This window comes from Anser anser, assembly GCF_964211835.1.
Source record: "Anser anser genome assembly, chromosome: 3".
Taxonomy (NCBI): Eukaryota; Metazoa; Chordata; class Aves; order Anseriformes; family Anatidae; genus Anser; species Anser anser.
In genome coordinates, this window is record NC_139722.1 from 54791661 (window position 1) to 54815241 (window position 23581).

At 38.2% G+C, this 23581-nt stretch overlaps 1 long non-coding RNA gene across 2 annotated transcripts in view; it reads left to right on the top strand.

Moving 5' to 3' along the window:
• LOC310897708 overlaps positions 1-21985 on the top strand; it is a 59364-nt gene extending 37379 nt beyond the window's left edge. Inside the window, exons 2-4 of one of the 2 annotated variants that reach the window (XR_014582497.1) lie at positions 5429-5634; positions 17678-17788; positions 21301-21985. This is a non-coding gene — a long non-coding RNA (uncharacterized lncRNA). Of the gene's footprint in view, positions 1-4977; positions 5635-17677; positions 17789-21300 lie in introns of those variants that run through there. The other variant, XR_014582498.1, reaches the window with a different exon arrangement.
• Positions 21986-23581: the final 1596 nt, after the last annotated feature.

Below are 23581 nucleotides of genomic sequence, written 5' to 3' on the forward strand. Positions count from 1 at the left end.
CATCTTAGTTGACATCTCAACAGAGTGAGCTTACCTAGGCAGGACTAATATCTGCCAACCTGCTTGGGCCACTAAATGCTGTCCCATAGTTTTATTTCTTTCTATGAAAATGCTGATTAATGCTGTAAGAAAGGCTTAGGCTGTCCTCAAGGAACTTCTCCATAACTTATGTCATTGTTGCCGATTATGTTAGTGCAGAGAGCTCCAGGCTGCAGCATGCTCAAGGGTAAGGTTCCACCTCTCCAGCACAGTAATTTGCAACTAGTTTCTGAGCATGCCAGGTGAGGTGGCTGGCCCTTGAGGGCTGTTTCTCCTGGACAGCAAAAAGTTATTCAGCAAATTAGTGCAATACATTGATTTTTTTTTTCCAGTGAGGTGTTAAGCATGAAATAAATGTCTTTCATTTCACCTATGTAGGGTGGTCATTACAGCTCTAGATAAAAACAATATTAATAAAAAGGGACAGTTATTGCCGGTCCAAATGCCAAAAGCAAGAAGCGGTCAATATGGTCCTTTTTATATTACCATAGGCTGCTTTCTCAAGGGTGTCAGTACAAAGAAAAATGTAATTCTAAATACAATTTCAACCTGTTTTTCCCTTTGTTATTGTATATGATGTCATACATTATCAATGAAAGGCCACTGTATATCATTGAGCATCTATCTGTGCAATCTTTTAACCACAGTTCTCTAAGGTATTGTAACCTACACTGTGTATATAAAGTCCTGCACTCTGTTAGTTTTCTCTCTTGTTTACATTGGTTGGTCTGTACCAGCTGCTCAGGTAATATATATGTTTTGTTCTCTTGCAGTTGTACTGTTAAGGGTGCTAAAAAGCACCATGTGGTGAGCTTCACAGAGTTGGATAAACAAGTATCAATATGATCTGAACACGATAGTAATTTTGCTACGATTATCACTGTCAAGTTTCAAGATAAAAGAACCACAGAAAAGTGAAGTACAACTTCTAAACTGTTGAGGTGGCCACTCATGTTGTGTGGAATAAAAAATAAGAACACCTATAAACCTGCCAGTAGTGGCTACCTTCTCCTTACATCCAGCTTTTGCAGTTTTCTCAAGTGTTCAGAACTATAAGAAATTCTCTTAGAGGGACAGATGCGCTAGAGAGCAAAGTAATGAAAAACAGAGGGTTTCACTTTAGGTTATTGGGCTGAGTATGTTTCATCTGGATAGTCACGATAGGTTATCATCTGATGAATCTGTCTGCCTCTCTCAAAACAGATGGGAGATATAGCCCTGTTCCTAGGAGAACAATGTTCCCACTTCAGAAATTTCAGTTGGCTCTTTGCAAGGAAATAAAGGAGTCACTCCAGATGATATCAGAAAAATATGCTACAGCACTGGCCTGTTGAGACTAGAGGGTCCGAGCTAGAGGAAGACTAAGGAAAACCTTGAAGGGTAAAAGTCAGAGAGATTTGCTTGTTTCCATTTGTTAACATTAATCAAAAGCTTTGCCCAGTGCTTGTGAGAGGAGAGGAAGTATCCCCATTTCTCAGCACCTCATCCTCTTGGCGGGTGCCAGCAGAACTTGTGGGACCCATTTGTGCTCACCAGGATGGGGCTCTTCTGGCAGGGCAGAAAGGGAAAGGAGCTCTTGAGAGCCAAAACCTGCTGGTGTCTGGGGTGGGCTTATGAGTGGTTTTTATGTCTGCATTAGCAGGGGACAAGACTCAGTGACACTGGTAAGCTATTCTTAAGAATAAAATTCATTTTGGCACAGCTAGTATAGCCCTGAATTTCTTCATTTTTTCTTAAAGAATAACCAAAAAATCTTGCTTTCAGAAATTTTGCCTTGAGTTCTCGGATCATTGCCACAGTGTGAATTTTCATGCAGATTGCTCTTTGTCAATAGTGTGGCTGAGAGCCTCAAGCATTTTATTAGTAAAGTTAAAGTTTTCACAATAAGCTCTAGCCCCAATTTTATTCCGTTTGTTCTTATTTTGCTGCAGATCTCTTAGAATCCTTGAGCAGAGTGGAGACTTTTACACAATACCTAACAATTCTTGTTCTCTCATGAAGCCCTATCATGGCAGAGTTCAAACCATTTAGGATATAATCAATAAGCAATGCTTCTACAGGACAGTGCAGGACTACTTTGCTATCTTTTTCTGCAGGAAATTATAACAGCACTACAAAGGTTATTCCTCTATTGAGAGCACCTCTACTCTGTCCAATACAGCAACTAATTTTACCTTCAGTTGTTTTCTGCATGCATGCACAGAGATCTAGTTATAAGCTGTATATATAACTCTTTATGAGTTTTTTGTTCCATAGCTCCTGAAATTATTCTTCTAAATGGTGACTGTCATGGGAGATTTAGAAAGAATGGGGGTTACTGTGTTATACAAACCAGTCTATTGCTTTGTGAAATATCAGATCTCCTAATCTTTTTCATATGTGCGGCAAAATCCATGTTAAAGTTGTTAGGTTTAATTCTCCTTAGTTCCTACGGGAAAGCTGTTCCTGAGCCTGAAATTCAGCTCTTTAATGAATGAGAAACCTTCACCTAACTTCCAACTTAAGCCTATACCTGGCTAACTCATATTCTTTATTAGTTGATGGCCCTTATCTTATGCAGCCATTTTGCACTTATCCCATTATGATAGCTCTGAGATTTTGTAGAACACAGTTTTTGAGAAACTGAATCAAACCCATGGAAAGTATTTTCTGTTATTTCTTACATGGCACCAGAATGAAGCATTTGCTTTTTTTTTTTTTTTAAATTGTTTCAGTTAAAACTATTTTAACAAAAAACCCTCATTTATTTATTTATTTATTTGTTTATTTTTGATTAAGTATAACAGCATAACATTTTAAAGCAAAACCCCAGAATGGTGGTGGTGGTGGTTCTGAAAATATTTTTTCCAGCTTTTCGGGAAGAATTCATTTAAAAAGTCTCTCTCTCTCTTTTTTTTTTTTTTTTTTTTTTAAGGAGAGGTCAGCTACATCAATAGCTAATTTAGTATAAGCTATGTAATGTCTGCCTATGTGTTTAGAAGTCTACTATAGCCAGAAACTGCCTCTTCTCTGTGTAGTGCCAGTGAGTCTGAAAATTCACTGGCTGATGTTTCACAAGACATTTGTAGATATTTCACTATCTGCAAATGCTACAATAGCAACTGAGAAATTCCATCTGCCCCAGCCAACTCTATAGGCTATTTGAGATATGTTTTGGTAGATTTCACTAGAGAAAGAACTACAGAAAACATGAAGTCTTGAAAGTTTTCTTGAGTTTGTGTAAGCACTCTTGGTATTTTTCTGGTACATACACGGGCTTCCAGGCTGAAGGGCTGAAAGGTGGTAAAACAGGTAAGTGTACTGTAGCCTGCCCCAGTTAGCAGGTCCTGAGGCAAGGCAGGAGTGTCTTGTGCGAGAGGAGACCATTTTGTGCAACCCTCTGTCAATGTACCGTTCACTTCACTGAATTTTATTTATATATACGAACAAAGGGATGACTTTGGAGCCGTGCTTCACAAAATAGCATTGTAGTGCTTGCTGATGTTTGATAATGTCACATTTTTTTGTAACATCTGTGTTCTCCAATTTATTCTGGCAGAGTCCTAGTGTGAAGAGTTTTGCATGTTTGTAAGTAGGACACAGAATAGATTTGCTCTGGGCAACCAATTTCAATGGCATTATCTGTCATGGCAGCTCTTGTAACATCTGCTTTTGGATTATATGTTATCATAGATAACAGTGAATAGTGTGAGAATTTCCTTTATGTAGTGTTTTCAAAAATTAAAAAAGAAAAAGCAATTAAATATCTTGAAAATAACACAGCCTATTTGGAAAATAAGGACTTATGGAGTTTCATGTCTTCCTTTGGAAATGCTTGTTACTGTGAGACCTATGTGTATAGAGACTATCATGACAATTAACTTTGCTTGGGTCAAGTGCAATCTGCACAAGTGATGTGATCACTCCTGAATGCTTGCTGACAATTGGTTTCATTGGTATGTGCTGTATTGTAGGGGCACTGGGGAAACCTGGCTGTGATTATAAGACTCTCCAGCCCACTGCAGGCAGGACCTTGGCCCCTGGTGCATGGTCAGGTGACTTGCTCCTGCTCCCTGAGCTGAAGAAAATAGGACTGGGTACAAGATATGAATATGCATCTAGCACATGACTGGATCCACTTCTCAGCTGTTAGAAGCCTGACTTTTATATTGCATAATACTTGTGACAGCGGAAAGATCAAAGTTACAGAAGAGATATTTGTTGGAGCTGGTGAGAAGCAGCCACTTTGCACTGACGGAAAGGCAGTACAGATAAAAATGCTGAATTTGAAAAACAGATAAAAAACGCACTGAACAGTAGGAAGTGTTTAAGAATCACTGTGCTTAACTGCCCTGTCATCATTTACTTAGAGAGCTGTTCAAAGAGAGGATAAAATTACAACAGGGGAACCTGGCAAGATCCTGAAAGCTGCTCTTCTTTTAGCCTCCAAGCAGGAATGCATCTGGAATGCATATTTCCACATTGTTCTCTATAAGGCTTTAATTCTGAATTCACATATAGTACTTAATTTGCATTTTTCATACAGTCATTAATGCTTGATGAACTTGAAAGGTCTAGAAAAGTATTCAAAGCCTTGGATACTTCCCAGAAATGTGCTCATGCTGTACTGGCCTGGAAATCTGGCATGAAATCTACAGCTCGGATGCTGACCTGGGATTTTGATTCTTTCTTTGTGAGGTATTTTAATAACAGAAGTTTTTTTTTTTTCTTGGGCTTATTGTACGTTTTGGGCTAGTTTTATGCCTCTGAATCATTTTGCTGTTGGTATCTTTTTAATCACATTTCTAACAGAGGCCAAATACAAAGGCAATGTCAGAAGAACAGGAAGTTGCAGGGAACCAGATATCAATGTATCCTGAAGGAAAAGCAGCAGATTTAGGGCTTGAAACTACCCTAGAAAAAAGCTACTGTCTTGTTTCTTAATCTAGGGCAGGAGAAACAGGTCCTGGCCAAGGTAAGATTGACAGTAGGCTGCCATCCACGTGCAGGAACTCCAGTGGTGACCACAAGACTTGCAAGTAAGAAGATACACCAGGTACAATACCTGAAAGATGTTAGCTCATTTTCAGGGGAGAGCACAAGATCAATGGGACTTACTTTCTTACCGTGAGATTAATTTTCAGCACTACAGCCATGCAGTAGTAGGCACAGGACAAAAAATTTCACCAGCAGCAGGGAACTGCAAGAAGCAAACTGTCTCTGCCATGGGGGGTGAGGGGGTAGTCAGCTGGTAGGAAGATGTGACTGGCTGAAGGCAAGTCTTACGGCATGTATCTCTTACAGAGAGGCTGTAATCTTTCTCAGTTCCTGAAACCAAAACAAATCACAAAATCACAGAACCACAGATATCATGAGAAAACTCATTCTCTTTTTTCTTCTCCTGTTTCAGAAACAATAAGTGCTTTCAAATGAAAGAGGAGCAGCAAGATAGCTGACAGGCGATGCAGTGAGACTTCGTCCCCTCCTCCCATCATACCCCCTACCTGGGGTAGTGCAGAGAGCCTATTCTTCTTATTCTGCTCTTGCTTTGTATCTGTGCAGCTGTGTTCTTCATCAAATATCATCATGTTGACAGAGATACTCTACTGAGTAGAGGTAGGTGATTTGTTAACTGCTTGTCTTGGGGTAAACTACTTGGTCATGCAAGTTAGTCTGACAAAAGAACAAAAGAAAGAAAGGAATTGGTAATTACTCCCTCTACGCATTCCCTCCTCTCAATTAAAAAAAAAAAAACCAAAAACAACTTTTACAACAGTGTTGTGTACCTATTTAGTCACTTACACCAGCTGATGAAATAAAAGCTCTTGTCCCTTGGCCCCTCGCAAATTATTCTTGTTAATTATTTCTTAATTATCCTTCCATGATTGCTCCTGGTGCCACTTTCATAATGTCTACATCAGTGGGTGCAGACATGACAAATCTAAAAACTTATCACAGAGAAGTATTGCTGCTGCTGTGCTGGGTCCAGCGGAGGAACAAAGCATGGCATGTGACACACGGGGCTCCCGGCTGCCCTGGGGGTGGCTCCTCTGCTTTGCCAGAGGTGAAAATCCCTCCTTGGCACATGCATATCAACTGCTGCATACAGACACGCTTGCACAAGTGTGTGCATGCACGCATTAATTAGCTCAAGTTTCATATTAGTTAGTTAATATCCAAATGTTTTCAGGATGGCTGACAGCATGTTAATCAGGAGCACGTTTAAACAGATGGGTATGTCGTATCTTTCCCTAATCCAAGCAGGGAGGAAAAGATCCCTAGTGTGGAAGAAAAGACTGCAGATTGCAATGCTCTGCAGTTGGTTTCTAGGGAATAAAAGGAATGAATTCATTTTTGCTGTTGGAATGGTGTGGTGAAGATGTTAACATTTTGCTGTTATATACCTACAAGTTTACTGAACCTGTGTTCATAGAATATATGTCCTGGCACACCTCCTCTGACCCCCACACTTCCTAATTTTAAAGAATAGTGACTGAACTTGCTGGAAGATGAAGAAGCAGCAGAAGTGAAACCCTAAATATGGATGCGTGATTGAGAAAAAGGAAAGGAAATGGAAAATAATAAGTGTCTTTCCCCAGGGGCTAGAGATATTAAAAACAAAGCATTTTCAGCATGTGTGACAAAAGTAAGTCATGAGGCAAAGAAATAACTAGGCACAGTATTTGCATCAGAGTACTTATTTATTCCCTAAACAGCATTTTTCTCTCCCCTAGGCAAATTATTTACAAACAGATGTTTTATTTTACTGGTGTTCCTCAAAATGTGTTGGCAGGTGGCTTATACAAGGAAGTTCAACCTCTGGTCTGCCTGCAGTGATTCACCCCCACTGTTTACCTGAGGACTGGGCTTGCTATACAAGAGGCATACTTAAAAAAAGTTTGATGTTTTTGCTCTTTGATAAGTATTTCCACAAGATGGCTATTGATGATCACATGGTGCTACCCACCTGTCATTTATATGGGGACTGCCTAAAGAAAGAAAGAAGGAAGGAAGGAAGGAAGGAAGGAAGGAAGGAAGGAAGGAAGGAAGGAAGGAAGGAAGGAAGGAAGGAAGGAAGGAAGGAAGGAAGAGGGAGAACTTCTTTACTGTGAGGGTGACAGAGCCCTGGCACAGGTTGCCCAGGGAGGCTGTGGAGTCTCCTTCCCTGGAGATATTCAAAACCTGCCTGGATGCCATCCTGCACAATGTGCTCTAGGTGATCCTGCTCGGCAGGGGGATTGGACTAGGTGGTCTTCAGAGGTCCCTTCCAACCTTGGCCATTCTGTCATTCTATACTATCTCCAAGTGCCTATCTGTGCCTAGATCTACCTATTAAATGCATAAAATATTTTTTAAACATTGGCAACCAGGCGGAGTGTACAACTGCCTGGTCTTTTTTTGCTGCTATGAAGGATAGAGTTCCCTTTGTCCTTTCTGATTTGTCTTCTCACAGCTCACATTTGTCAAAAAACTTAGTCACAGAGTTTTCTCATATCTCATGAAAATCCCAGGGGCCAGTCCTAGCATTAAGTAATACAAAGAAGAGGAATTGGCAACGTTAAACTTTCAGGTGGAAACCAGTTTGAAGACTCTAAGCTGGGCAGATTCATGGCTAGTTTCCAGAAAGAAAATGAGAATAGTAATTATGAAGAGCAGACAGGAGAGAATGAAAAGGTGAGGAGGTGAACACAACATATGAGTTAAAGGAAATCCTATTACTTAATTCTGAAATGGTGTAATAATCTAACCTCTCATGGGTTGGAGGTAGGGGGAGGTGGTTAGAGTGCATGCAGTACAAAAGAAAGAGAGAAATGTGTGATAAGACAGGCATAGGAAGAAAGACTGTAATTATAAGCGACTTCAGACTCTGCGTTATGATTTGTATTGCCTTTGTAACAATAGATAATGAATGAAATGCAGATGGGGAATTTAGCTAGCAAATATATCTTGCATAACTACTATGCCAGCAATTCAACCTACCTGTGATTCAAAACTAGGTCTGATCCAGATTCACAATCAGAATATTTTAAATCCAATTAACTACCTCACAGGTTCTAATGCAATTACTGCTGATATCTCCTGGTACTAAAGGATGTGTACAAGACCAAGATGCATGGCTCAATATAGACCTTAACTCTCTGCAGGAGAAAAAAGAGATACAGAAACAACTGAGTAATTTTGGCATTCATTATTTATTCTAAATGTACAGAGTCAATTTTTTTCTTGGATAAAGTTACTGCTGTCAGTTTAATTTTATTGGGAGTAAATGTGACCCCCCCCCAAGCCTTCTGTAAGTGAACAGTTTCTAATAAAGTTGTACCAGATCAATCATGAAAAGGTCTTGGCAGAAAAATCGGTAAGTAATAAAAAAGATAAAGGACACTGAAATGACTAGAGTGACATGTTGCGGGATATTAGCTTTATGAAGACAACTTTGTCCAATAAGAAAACTTAGGTAGTAGTATCGGACAGAAACAAGTGGAGGCCTCATACGACTGCCAAAAATGCTTGATGCTTGTTCTGAGTACAAAATGGTATGGTGGGAAAGGCAACTGTTTTCCGTGAGAGATGCTCTTTTAGCGTTAGAGGTGCTTAAACCAAATTAAATGGGCATGTCGATTATGCAAAATATAAGGATTATCCATCCATCAAAAAGGTGATGGTTGGACTTGCATTTAAACTGCTGAGCCGGGACCACATAACGCGTTTCCATTCCAGAGCCACACCGTAGGGCAGTCAGTACTCTATGCTCTCCACAGCAGACCCTGCTTGCCTTATGCCGCGTGTTGCACAGGGAGCAGTGTTGCCCTGTGACTTTAATATGCTTAGCACTATGGAAATGTTAAAGTCAAGATCAGCCTAACTGTATGAATTGCAAGATTTGCTTTGAAAGCACTTATTCTGCAGGAGTTTTTGGGTTCTTTCCTGGCCTGTGGGAGAGCATGTTGTCCTTGTGGCACCACATTGTGGCATCACTGTGGTGAACAGTTCATCCAGCTCCTCCTAATCAGTTTTGTATCCTAGCTTCAATTTTTGACCTCTCCTTCTCCACTAAGTCTTCAGAAACAATGCATAATACATATAAAGACTATTTTCATTATTTGCCTACATAATAACTTGCAGGCTGAAGCTTCACAAAAATAAGAGGAGAGTAAGATTCTAAAAACCCTGCATATGGTAAATTGAAGATCTGGTCAGTGGTAGTTATATTTCTAACATTTTGGACATAATAATAAATGTTTTTTTTTCTTTTTTTTTTCTTTTTTTTTCCTTTATTATTTTATTTTACAGTATTGGGTCTGCCTTGCGAAGGTGTTTAGACTTATTATTACTGTAACCTGAAATAAAGCCTGGTTACTGTGATGGAGGTGCTTTTTTTCTTGAAACAATACATTCAGAAGCAGTACACGTTGTCCATTGTACTGCTGTGGCTGGGTAATTTGAAAAGAGTCTTTCTGGAATTATGACGAGGTAACAGGGGAAATGATGAGGGGACCATGTCTTTGCTCTCAAGAGAATCACTTTTTTTTTTTTTTTTTGAGAAAGACAGGTACACAGCCTAGTAGTAAAAGTCATCTTTAGGAATCACAAAAAGGAAAAGAAATATCCTGCTTTGTTTTGAACACAAAAGTTTCAACATTAAAAAAAAAGTATTTTTCTCCCCCAAACCTTTACTTCTCCCTAAATTCTTAATTCATGAGAATGGATGAGCTACCTAAGTATGTGCAAAAGGGGTCACTGATAACTCCTGGGGAAAATGAATGGAAATGTAAAACCTAAATCCTGCTCTTTCTTATATCAATATAAATTGAGAATAGCCCTATTGATTCAAACTAACTGATTCTATACTGCATTGGAATAAATGAGTTATGAATCTTTATTTGCTGAAGAGAAAAAGCAGATACCCAGGGCTTGCAGCTGTCAAACTTTTTTTTTTTTTTTTTTTTTTAAATAGGAGTTCTCTTCATAGCTCATTTTTACTGCTGTTGTTGCTCTTTCAGCGTGGTTTTAATGATGAGTTAGTAACGTTTATGTTCATTTGTATGGCAGGGAGTTGAACTGCCACAAGAAAGCACAATATTTTTAGAGGAGGATTAACAGGAGAAGAAGCTTGGTCATAGGAAAGGAAATCATTTGTTCAAACTGTCTCAAATATCAGAAAATGATATTTAAAAAATATTGCTGAACACTCTGTACAGATGTTCTCTTCCTGCAGCTCAGTTTTTTCTGTTGTCAGACTCTCTTTTTTTTTAGAATAATACAATGAAGACTTCACAGTTTTATACACTGACTGAAACCTTCAGAAGTGAATTGCCAACACACAAACAGAACTTGGTTGTAAAGAAAAAAAGCTATTTATGTATTGTTTTAGCAGTGAATTTAAATATGGGCCTGCTGCATCATCTGAGACCTTCCAAACCAGATTGCTGACAGATAAACAGAACTCTTGTGTGGCTAATGTATATTTCCAAGTCCATTTTCACCCATTACAAGGGTGACTCAGTAAAAAAATATAAATATAGTTCTAATTTTAAATGTGTGCTCACAGTCAGTTAGACTAATCATGACCTTAATAACATGGGTGAATTGGAGTTAAAATACAGAGCTCCTATTTTCCTTAAAATTATGTGTTTAACTTCAAAGACAAATGAAGAATTTTGCACCAAAGTCGGCTTTACAGCCATATGCCCATTCACATGTTTATTGCTTAACTTATTTTGATTAAAATGCTTTGGCTGTATTTGTCCTGTTGAACATTGTTTACAAGAGCAAGGGAAAGTCAGACTATTTCTTGACAGAATCATAATTTACAAGACCTTGTTCATCCTAATGCAGTTTTAACTGTATAACACTAAAGTTTCCTTGCTTAATAATCTAATTCTTTCCCTTTCTTTCTTTCTTTTTTCTTTCTTTCTTTCTTTCTTTCTTTCTTTCTTTCTTTCTTTCTTTCTTTCTTTCTTTCTTTCTTTCTTTCTTTCTTTCTCTTTCTCTTTCTCTTTCTTTCTTTCTCTTTCTTTCTTTCTTTCTTTCTTTCTTTCTTTCTCTCTCTCTCTCTCTTTCTCTCTTCTTTCTTTCTTTCTTTCTCTTTCTTTCTTTTTTCTTTCTTTCTTTCTTTCTTTCTTTCTTTCTTTCTTTCTTTCTTTCTTTCTTTTTTCTTTCTTTCTTTCTCTTTCTTTCTTTCTTTCTTTCTTTCTCTCTCTTTCTCTCTTCTTTCTTTCTTTCTTTCTTTCTTTCTTTCTCTCTCTCTCTCTCTCTCTCTCTCTTTCTTTCTCTTTTTCTCTCTCTCCCTCTCTTCTCTTCTCTTCTCTTCTCTTCTCTTCTCTTCTCTTCTCTTCTCTTCTCTTCTCTTCTCTTCTCTTCTCTTCTCTTCTCTTCTCTTCTCTTCTCTTCTCTTCTCTTCTCTTCTCTTCTCTTCTCTTCTCTTCTCTTCTCTTCTCTTCTCTTCTCTTCTCTTCTCTTCTCTTCTCTTCTCCCCTTCTTCTCTCTCTCTCTCTCTCTCTTACAGCCTGCTTTTTGCTCAAAAATCCTCTTAGCTTCCTCTCTGGAACTCAGAAATGCTTCTTGGCCTGTCAGACCTCCTGCTACCCTCTGTGTTTATGCATCTGGCATTTTAGCCTTTGGTTGTGAAATGAGAGCTTCTGCAAACAGCTGGCAGATCTCTGAAAATGCAGTATGTCCACAGTGAATATGCCGATCTCTTCCTCCACGTAGCTCAGTTTCTGACTGGCATGATGTGTAGGATGCATTTGGGGCAGTAGCAACCATTGCTTCCTCTCATTCTGAGATAAGCTTAATAGCCTCTCACATTTCCCCCAAATAATGGCTAGTCTTTCCAAGAATGGAGACATAAAATCCATCCCTAAGTAGAGTAATTACATATATTATATGTATGTTACAAATGTCAAAGCTTTGTACCCAAACTGTAAAATTATATAATCATAGTAAATATGGCTAGAAAGGTCCTTGCAAGGTTCTGTGGTCTATTCTTCTGACAGATTCAGTTATATTGAGAACCTCTCTTGTAGGTGTTTACATGCATTATTCTTTTAAACAGCCAAGTGGGTCTATCAGCTTCTGAAATCATCCTCTATTCTACTGCCTAATTATTCTTCTAATTAAACAGATTTTTTCCCTTCATGTTTACCTTACATCTTCTTTCCTTAATTTAAACTCATTACTTATTTTCATTCATCAGAGAACACAAAGCACAATTTTTCTTTTCCATTTAACATATCTGGAAATTGTTACCCCGTCTTTTTTTCAATCTTCAATTCAGTAATCTGAACTTCAGCTCTTCCTTTTTTCTTCTCTCTCTCTTTTTTTTTTTTTTTTTTTGTGTGTGTGTGTGTGTATTCTATTTTTTCTACCTTTGATTCTTTCTTTCTTTTTGGACAATTTCTGGTTAGTTTCTTTTTTGAAGATTGGCACCCTAAAGGAAATAATGTGTTGACAGATCTTTTAGCCTTTCTAAGGTATATGTAAGGCTTGGGTGAAAGAAGCTCCATTTTACAGGTAAGTGGGCTAAGCAGGTAGTGAAATGATACTGTTGACTCTGGGCAGTTCCTGAAGCTTTTAATTGTGGGTCCTTTTTTGCAGTATTTCTGTTTATTTAGTCTTTCTCTGTTTCATAATCATGCACTTGATTGTTCCTATGTAAGAGTAGCAGTTTGCACATACCTTTATTGAACTGCATGCTTTATATGTTTATATATGTTTATATATGCTCCAATTAATGACTTTAAATTTGAAACCATTTACAGTTCTCTACTTGCCAACCCAAGCAATTATTTTTCTGCTCAAGTCTGTGGACTCAAAAACATGGAATGAATTGAGCAAGAGGCTTAAAAGATTTTCAGTTATATATGAGATGAGTCAATCAAATTACCAATGTAGTCATAATTTCCTTTGGATGATTTACGCTTGTTATTGGAAAAAAATTTGGCTTGGGCAAGCATTCAACTAGGTGCAGAGCAAAATCTTACTCAGTACACTAAGGCAACTGGCCATTAGTCAGGGATGGAATAAATCATGATTTGCTGCATGAGCTGATTTTGTTAACCTCACAGAAAGTTATCTCTCAGGTCTGTCCCTAAATTCATCAACTTTTGCCTCTAAGGAAGCAAAGCTCCCTTTCTGCATCCTTGGCCTCTTTTGCTCCTAAATGACAGCGAAGTAACATCTTAAAGGAAAATGGAAATATAAGTACAGTTTCTGGTAGGTGGTTCACTAGGGACCTTAGGTGCCATTGGCCATTTTGTTACAAGTCACCCTGTACTACTCAGCAGATGTTACTGTGATTTTCAAAAACCCACTGCTGTGCATGCCAGCATCCCCACCTAAGATTAGTCCGTAGAGTCTGGTCTTTATCTCTGTTTGCTGGAAAGACACAGCTTCCTTTTTGATTTCTATGACCATTTTGTGTCAGCTCTTGTTTAGTCCTACTGTTATGAAGTTGAAAAATCCAACTTTGGGCTGTCAATGATATAGAAGGCTTAGTTTCCATTTCATCAGTGGGAAAGTATTTTATTATTTAGCTGTAGATTTTAGATGTAGCTCAAAAACAGGTTTTATCCCATTTCCTTTGTACTGGAGGATTTTCCATTGATATTTCAACACTTGTTTTGGACACAAAGCTTCTATTATTTCCTATAGGACTACCTACAGAATTTTTAGATCATTTTAAGTGATGGGTATATTAAAACACTTGAAAATCTTGAAATTTCCACTGTCATTTTGCTTCCACAATTTAGTTTTTTTATTAGTGAAAACAACAGACATAGAATCATAGAATCATAGAATCATAGAATGGTTTGGGCTGGAAGGGACCTTAAAGACCATCTAGCTCCAACAACCCTGCCATTGACAGGGACACCTTCTGCTAAACCAGGTTGCTCAAAGTCCCATCCAACCTGGCCTGACATTTCAGATATCAAAGTTCTAGACCATATTTGCTGGGACTGGTTTGGAAACAAAGGCAGTAATTTTGAACTTTCTATTTTGCTATGTAAGTTGATCAAATGTTTCAGTAGAAAAAATGTCTTTCTTTTTGAAGCTTGAAGGCACTGGTTATAAAACAAAACCCAAAAGAGCTTACTGTAACAACAAAAAAGCTTACTGTAACAACAAAAGAGTTTAGTATAACAACATAAAGCAAACCAAAACAGGAAAACCTTGCTCCCTTTCAGGGGTTTGACAGATATGCTGACATCTCAGTCCCCAAACAGGGGTCATAATGAGTTGAACTTATCTATTGCAAATCAGATACTGCTGATCAGATTCTCTTTGCAATGCCTACACAGCACTACTACGCGTGTGTGATTTGTATCTTGGATTAGTACTTGTCTGATTGACACGACTTTGTGTATATATACTATACGATATTTTAAGATCAACAGTGTGAAAATGGAGGATGTTTCCCCTGGAGTAACTCACTACTTCCACTGCTCAGAACAAGTAACATCAAGAACCTAGAGACAACTTTATATCTCTTCTAATAAATAAAAAGTTCGAATCTAAAGTCAGGTAACATTTTGCCTTGAAGCCTTTTCATAAATGGATTTTTTTTTTCCCTGCTTAAAAGACAAGTCAGTAAGGATTTATTATAACATTTCTCAAGAGAACTTTTACTTTTGTAACTCAGCTCCTTAAAGATATAGTCAACGGAAACACTAGCCGTATTCTGCACAGGAGATTTAGAAAATGATTGCCATTTTCTGAGTTATTACTATGTTTTGGATGTGAATGTATCTTTAGATACTAACCCCTTTACTACCACATTACATTTTATTCCAGAGGTCACCTCTAACACTTTTAGTAAGCTAATGATTTTGTCTTAAGTAAAATCTTTGAGGGGGATGGGGGACTGCAGTCACTTATTAAATTCAATTTCTCATAGCAGTGCACTTATGTAAAGTAGACCTTTAGTAGGACATGATACAGGGCATACAGAAATGACCATGAAAATTTTATGGATGTGAGGTTGAATGGGGACTTTCTTGTGTATATAGTACCATTCCTGGTACATGAAATTCAGGATGCTCTATCAGTCAAAGCTTGGTAAAAAAGGCAATAAAAAATGGCTGCAGTTTTCTGCAAGGAACACACAAGCAGTTACCTGCAAGGAGAAGAGCTGCATCCCCATTCTTACTGGGCTACAGAAAAAGCGTGAAGGCACTCCACACGTTGTATGGAGGCTTGCACTCCATTCATATGTTATGGGACCACACAAGGTATGAGCATGCACAAGGTATGAGCGTGCAATGATCTTTAGGAAGAAACACACTCAGCTCTGATGTGGCTTTGGCTTGCATCCCAACAGTAGGACTATTGTTTTTGAAAGTGGCTTACATGTCTTACGTATGTAGGGCTGTTTCCAGTGGTGCCAGTAAATGTTTCCAGTGGTTATGGCTCTGTGAAGCTCCCTAGCATAGGTGTCCACAGCCTCTTGAGTCCTTGAATGGAAAGTGTTTAAATGAGCATTGACCTGTGTTTCCTGTTTTTACATTTTTTTAATGGGTTCACACTAATTAATGTGATTACACTTTGGTAATGTCTTTCCTGCAGCTGTCTGCACAGTTCCACTGAAGCAGTGGAAAAGGTTAGCCTTCAAGACCTTTTACTACATTTATCTAATTCATTTAATTAAAATAAAACTTTTATTATTGGAGCTGTGGATGTTTGACTGTAGCATACCCAACTCTGCCAGAAATGCTATCCTGTAGAGCAAATCATGTTTTAACCTTTACAGCTGACTGGAGATTCCCAGAGTCTTTGTGCTTCTTGTAAAAACTGTTTTCTAGTTGATTGTACTCGAGGTTTGCTCCTGACATTTCTTAAGCAAGGAGGAATGAAATGGGCAAGCAGTAGTAGTTTCTATGTGACTAGCAGTGGGTATGCTTACAATGTGAATAATGAAATATTCTAGGAGAGGAGGCTGTTCATCAGGGAAATGTGCTGAATGATGGGCTGAGTGATGAACGTATTGGAAGTATTGCATATGTGGGCAAATGTTATGACAGTGGATTAAATCAGGGAAAATATGGCATGGTGTAGCATAACCTAAGTAAGTTGTGGACTCCAGTGTTATGGATTGGCTCCAAAAAAGCTGACTCATTCTTTGAGCCTCTGGCAGATTCATGCTGCTTGACTCTGTGTGTCTATTGCTCACGATGCAGGATTTGGTCTGTGGGCTGGTGAGTGAAATTTACAGCAATTCCAGAAACCTGAAACTGAAGAATGAATCTTTAAACAGGCATATGTTGTACATCTTACCAAAGACAACTGTTCGCTAAGGCTACAAACCCAGTGCATTGCAGATGTTGCTCATTCTCACCTGATAAACCTGGCAAACTGCAGAAATCTTTGTGCCTGTCCTTTGTACCAAGACTCCCAACAAATGCAGCAGGACTTGTGAACGTATGGGCTATCTGGAATTTAAAATAAAGTTGGATCACTGTGCAGTAATATAATTTTAATTATAAAAGTCATGTTACTTTTGAGTCTATAAGATCATTGCAACATTTTATAATCTCTACTTTCATCTCACCCCAGGCAGTTGAAATTAAGAGAGGGTTACAATAAAGGTTATGGCTACTGGATTTCCCTCATTGCTTTAACTTTAAAACAATACTCAGCTAAATTGTTACAGTGTCCTCCTGTGACATAAATAACTTGGGATTCAACTAGCTTAGAAAAAAAAATCTGTTCATTAAAGGTTTCATTCTTAGATAGAAGAGGCACGCACAAAACCTATTTGAGCTAATAGGTTTGCAGGCACAAATCTGTTTGCTTACACTGAATTGTGTGTAACATAATCATATTTCTTCAAATATCTATCAACAGTATCTATCAACAACTTTTCTTTAGGTCAATATAATATGTATTTTATGTGTATGGTGCATATTAAACATATATAAGCATACATAGAGAAGGAATCAGACTCCATGCCCTCATCCCAGAGGTGTTGAATACCCACACCCTTTCCCTGCAGTGAAATCTGAGGGTGCTCAATTTTTAGCTAAATTGAGTTAATAAGCAATGAGAGGAGATATTTTTAGCTGTGTGAGCTTTGCTCATTAAATGTGGAGATGGCTACCATGAATTGAGGCATAAAATGTTAACCTTGCAGAAAGGCAATTGCCTTGGATTTTACACACAGAATTTAATAAGGACGATACTTTAAGGAGAGAAAATGTACGTATCTGTCTTTATATAACTCTATAGATATAGAGAAAAAATTATATGACTGTGTATACAATGAGAAATAATTCTCATTTAAATTCTGTTTTGTTTCATGAGCAACTTATATAGCTATCATTTTTCTCCCCCATTTAATGCCTGTTATTTGTACCGTAGGCTACTTTAATAGGTAGGTTTCTTGCACTGGTAGGTTCTCAGATGTATAGTAAGAGACCATTTCTATCTTCCAGAAGCTTAATATGCTTGCATCCTGCTGAATTCTCTAGGATTTAAGGTAGGGAAGTGAGCTGTGTTTGTTTTAAGTGAAACTAGGTTGACAAAAATCTAAGCCTCTGTTGAGGCAGCAATTGTTTTTTAGTATGATCAACTACCAAATTTAGAGCAACAGAAACTAGTGTCTTCTTGTAACACTTGTTAATTTTGTGCTAATTACGATTAAAATTCTTATTTTTCTCAAAAGTAACCCAGACACACTGTATGGAAGTATACAGTTTGTGCGAGATGAGCGAGTTGTTACTATATGGACTGGAATATGTAACATCAGCTTCCCATCCTGCAACCAGTGATGCATGTAAGTAAATTTACATTCTGGAGTAGCTCTATTAACTTTACACAAGAGTGTGTATTTCCAGCAAATTCTATGGCACCATTCTTGCGTGTAGAATTATTCATATATACTGCCAAGCTCCTCATGTTTGTACCACCAGGAATATGGATAACAGCCCTTCTAAAAAACAGGAGAATCAATTCTTAGCAGAATTTTTGGGTCACATACAGTCTAAATATTAATTAATATTTCTTAATTTCTTCTTTTGCTTACTTGTATTTAGATTTATACACTTGCTGCTACACAGAGTATAGGCTTTTCTATTGTTGTTTTTTAGGGGAAATAAATTGAGTTTGGGGCTAAAAGGACCTAAAGTAATAGAGCTTAGAAAAACAGTAGTCAAATATGTAATACAAGACAATAAAAAATAATTGACACAGAACACCAGTCAGAACTGTTTCTTTTCCAGTCCAGCACTGACGATACAAAGTGAGTATCAACAGATAAAAATAATAATTTAGGAAGCAATTTTTCAAGCTGAGAATAATAAATGTCTGAAACATCCCAAGAGGCACTAGGCTCATGTGAAAAATAGTGGGATCATCGAAATGAGCATTAGATATTTTCCCGCATGACAAAATGCTAGAAGGATGGGCCTCAGTAGATTGTGTAAACCATCTGTATTGCCTTAAAATTCTCTGTTTTGTGGACATTGAGATTTGTATCAGGATATGATGGTTTCTTTGAACAATTGCATTTTATATGCAAGATGTGAAGATCTTTTCTTCTTTTCAGAGGACAAGTATGAAGGTCAGTAGTGGTCCAGTCCCTATAAAAATGTCAATTTTCACAAGCAGTAAAACCAAAACCACAGTATGAGTGTAACTGTAAAGTGGCTAATAGGAGATCACTGTGTACACATTTTTAAGAGCAATTAAGTAGTAGGTGGGAATGAAAAGTTTTCTGAAAACACCTTAAATTCCTCAAAGCAGAAAGGTCCTCAGAATTACCTTGTCTCAACTTTAGAAAAGAGCTACTGCAAAGCGTGCTATTTCTCCATAACTCCTGTAGCTGAAACCTTTGCAGTTACTTCAATTTGTCCTGTATGTATACGTCAGAGAAAGAGAATCTAATAGACAGTGAACATCTCAATGTTGTTAAAAAGTGAGAGGCCATTTCAGTTTAGGAGTTAGGCAGGCTCTTCACTTAGGGTGGACTCTGAAACAGTGCAATCAGAAATTTTTACTATCCAGGGATTTCTTTCCTCATGAGTAGCTTTGGGTTAGTTGCTCATAGTGGTGGGAATGGCTCAGAACTACATCCTTCTCTTTGAAGCACCACAGACACAGATGACTGGAGTGGTCAGTAGAAAGAGGTTTGCCCATGTGCAGATGCACCTAGTCAAAAACGGTCTCTCTCTCTCCTCATATGGGTTCTGTGCTCTGGCTTTTTACACCTCTCCACCTTTCCTTCTTACCAGCTTTCCCTGGGTCTAGATGTAATGGTTGAGAGGCAGCCAGGCAGAAGATTTGAAACTGTCTAGTAGGAAAGCTACATCCATTTTTTGCTGAGTATTATTTTCTAATTATTTATTATTCTTGATACCTTCTGCAGTGACATTAAACCAGTATTCATGTATTTCTGAATGCGAGCCATTTGAATCTGGATTTGGAAAGCAGACATCATTTCACTCCAGGACCATTTCTGAGGAACTGCATTCTCAGAAATGTTTTTCCTAGGATCACACGTAATTTGCGAGTTATTCAGCTAATCAAAATAGAGTTTCTAAGGCTGTAACTGTCTGTATTCAGCAATGGTAATTTGTTCTTCCCCAGCTGATTGACTCTGTAGTCTTACAGAGCTTGTGTTCACACTCATTCATTCATTCTGCATTATGAGGCTGTTCCTGGAGAAGGCTGAGTACCTGTGGTTTGATTGAAAGTTATTGCACCTCTCAGGAGTAAATTTAATTTGAATGATACCAACTATAATCCAGTGTGATATGATGCATTAGAAAATAAAGCAATAACAGAGTATCTGCAAGCCATTTTTCTATCTTTTTTTGAGGAAAAGAAATCTTAGCAGAGAAAGCCATAGAATTAAACTGGTGTTTTATTTATTTATTTATTTATTTATTATTTTTTATTCTTCAACTTATAAAGAAGTTCCTTGAATCTTAAAAAAAAAAAAAAAGGAGACATTGGTCGTAAATGGCCTTCTGTCAGCTGTTAACAACTGGGATTGCTGGTTTGGTACCAACATTATTTCAGGTAAATGAGAAGGCAAAATTGTAAACAAAGGGAAATATTCGATCCCCCAAGTGAAATGTGGGCTGATGACTAGTATTTATAGCTTAGTATATCCTCATTAATCTATTCTGTTAATTTTTTTCCTTGAACACTCACTAAGAAAGAATACTAATTCAACATTTCTTTGCTGTTCCTAAGTATTCTGTTGTTTGAGCGCTTTTGTACCAATGTATATTTTTCTTTCCAAAGAGCTCATGAAGTTTTTACTTGGATCATGCCATGGAAAAGAATCACTGCATCTCTTAAACTATTAACAAATACTTTAAATGATTAAAACCTACTGAAGCCAGCAGGAAAAACAATCCAGCAATTACACAGCAGCAGCAGCCTGGATTTTTTTTATTTTTTTATTTTTTAAATTTAGATTCAGTGGAAGAGTAGTGGTTACTGTAATTATGTCTTTAAAGAAATACTTCATAATATTCGACTGTTTCTGATGTACCTGAGGATTTGCCCTTAATCACCTGACACTAAAAAGAATCCCATGTACTCCAGCCAAATCTATTCTCAACCTCAGATTCACATCAAAACATTCTAATTGATCTACTAGTTTGTTTTGGCTACAGAGTAAACAGTAAAAAAGCTATATTGGCTGTGAAAAGAGCACTATTCAGGGCTTAGTATAAGGATACAGTAGAAATACTTACAATTGCATCCATAATTTTGGAGGTCCATGACTCAACCCAGTCAAGTTGAAGCAGTGACAGTGATTCCTTTGTTCTCAGGGTGATCGAGCCCATGTGTCTCTCTTCAGTTTGTGTCTGGACTAGTAGATAATTGTTGTTATGAAATTTTCATTGTAAAGCTGCTTCCTGCAAAATCAGTCTTATAAAGATTTGTGATTTTAACTCTTCAAAGCTATGTGTTCTGCAAAGTTATCATTGCAGAACTTGCGTAGAAATACGGCCTTAGCTTGGCACACTAAGATCTTTGATCTCCTAGTCTTACTGGAGTGAAGACCAACAGTAATAATATCTCCATTTGGGGGGGGGGCGGGGGGGAGGGGGGGAGGAAAGGGTGAGGGATATCACTAGCAATGACGTATTCTGATACCTAATGAAAGAGCCGAACGTAATACCTCATTTACAGTTAGAACAGATGTAATGACTGCATACGATTCAGGACAAGATGTTGTTGGAAATTACTTTTATTTTGTAACCATTTCTGTTTTGAGAAATGGTAATGAATTATTTCAGCTACCTGACTTAACAGATTGCATTTGGGCAGTTCCTTCCTTAGAGCTTCCTCAGAACTTCCTCAGAGGCAAGATCATCATTGACTTATGTTTGGTTCAATGTTATAAAAGTTGTATTTTGGGAGCTTCAAGCTTTTGTTTCCTTCTCTGAACCACGTTCCCTCCCAAGACTGTTTATTATGACTGTTCTCCTTTAATGGCCTTCACCATGCACTGGAGGAGTCGCAAAGCTGCTGGAGGTGACTGATGGACAAACACCAGTTAGAAGTTGGATCTGTCTGCAGGGTGGGCATATCCAGCCCCACAGCTGCTCACCAGGGTACTTTTAATGTTGAACTGAGCATTAATGAAACACTGAAGAAAGCAGCTTGTTCATTTCTGAAAGTGAGGTTTTCTTAACGATTTTGGGAATAGGGACACCCTTAGAAAATGAGTAACTTAATCTTTAGATGAAAACTTAATTTTCAGTTGAAAATTAGTTTTTCTGGAAAACTTTCAACTATCCTTAGTAGAGACCTCAGCAGACACTTCCTGAATACCTTTGGTTGTGACTGTAGGATGTGTTAAACTCCCTTGAATAAAAAAAAAACAAAACCTCAACGTGTCTTTTGTCCCTAGCGAAACCTCTGGCTTCCTTAAGTCTTCTGCATACACCACAATCCACACCAATTAAACCCATATTCTATAACATTGCTTTTCTGCTTTTAGTCCCCTCTTCCCCCCCCCCCCCCTTTTTTTTTCTCTCTAAGGCACAATATTTTACTACAATATCAACGTTTCTTCTGTTCTTTGAAGACCATCAGGAAGACTTGTCAGTGTTTAACTTCATAAGCAGAGGATAGTGAAAATAGAAATTTTGCCTGACACTTAGATGGGGTTAAAATCATCTGAGCTACAACATAAGGATGAAGTTCCTCATAAAGTTCAACAAGGCCAAGTGCAAGGTCCTGCATCTGAGTTGGGGCAATCCCAAGCACAGATACAGGCTGGGTGGAGAATGGATTAGGAACAGCCCTGAGGAGAAGGACCTGGTGGTGTTGGTTGATGAGAAGATCAACGTGAGCCAGCAGTGTGCGCCTGCAGCCCAGAAAGCCAACCGTATCCTGGGATGCATCAACTGAAGTGTAGCCAACAGGCCGAGGGAGGTGATTCTCCCCATCTGCTCTTGTGAGACCCCACCTGGAGCACTGCGTTCAGCTCTGAGGCCCCCGGCACAGGAAGGATATGGAAGTATTAGAAAGAGTCCAGAGGATGGCCACAAAGATGATCAAGGGACTGGAGCACCTCTCCTATGAAGAACGGTGGAGGGAGTTGGGGTTCTTTAGCCTGGAGAAGGGAGGGCTCTGGGGAGACCTTATAGAGGCCTTACAGTGTCTAAAGGGAGCCTACAGGAAGGCTGGGGAGGGACTCTTTGTCAGGGAGTGTGGTGGCAGGACAATCAGTGATGGCTTTAAACTAAAAGAGGGGAGATTTAGATTAGATATAAGGAAGAAATTGCTTATTATGGCGGTGGTGAGGCCCTGGCACAGGCTGCCCAGAGAAGCTGTGAATGCCCCATCCCTGGAGGTGTTCAAGGCAAGGCTGGATGGGGCTTTGAGCAACCTGATCTGGTGGGAGGTGTCCCTGCCCATGGAAGCGGGGGTGGGGTGGTGGAACTGGATGGTCTTTAAGATCCCTTCCAATCCAAATCATTCTATGATTCTATGATTTTATGATGTAAATCTGCAATTCTCAGCCCTGTGCAATGCTATATCTAGAGGTGCATTGTTTAAAAACATGTCATCATGTAATTGCTGGTGGTTAGTAAAAGGAGTATTATCTCACATAATAATTATAATGAAAATTATTAGTTTTGGGACTCTTGTGCCAGTAGCCGAAAAAGAGTGGCCATTCCAAAACTCAGAAAATTTCAGTATGTATAGGAGACTGATTTTGTACTGGAGCATAGCTATGTCTAAAAATATGTAATAAAGTATAGGAGTTTGAAAAGTCATCTTTTGTTTTGGATTTCTCAGGCAGGATGCATACTTAGATTGCTGTAATGCAACTTTTGTTGTGCCTTTTTTTTTATTGCTAAAAGCCAATAAAAATTGAAATAAGCCTCTGCAAAACACTTGTTAATTTAGATTCAATTATTATTAGCCTACAAAGCACTCCTCGTTCTGCTGGCTATACAAAAAAAACAAGTGAGACCTAAAGTCTAATGTGAGTATTTCATTGAAATATTGAAAATATTCCTGCTTAGGTTAGGACATGAATGTAGGGATGTTAAAGTATTGTTTGTAATCCTTGCAGACAAATAGAAGATCAAAG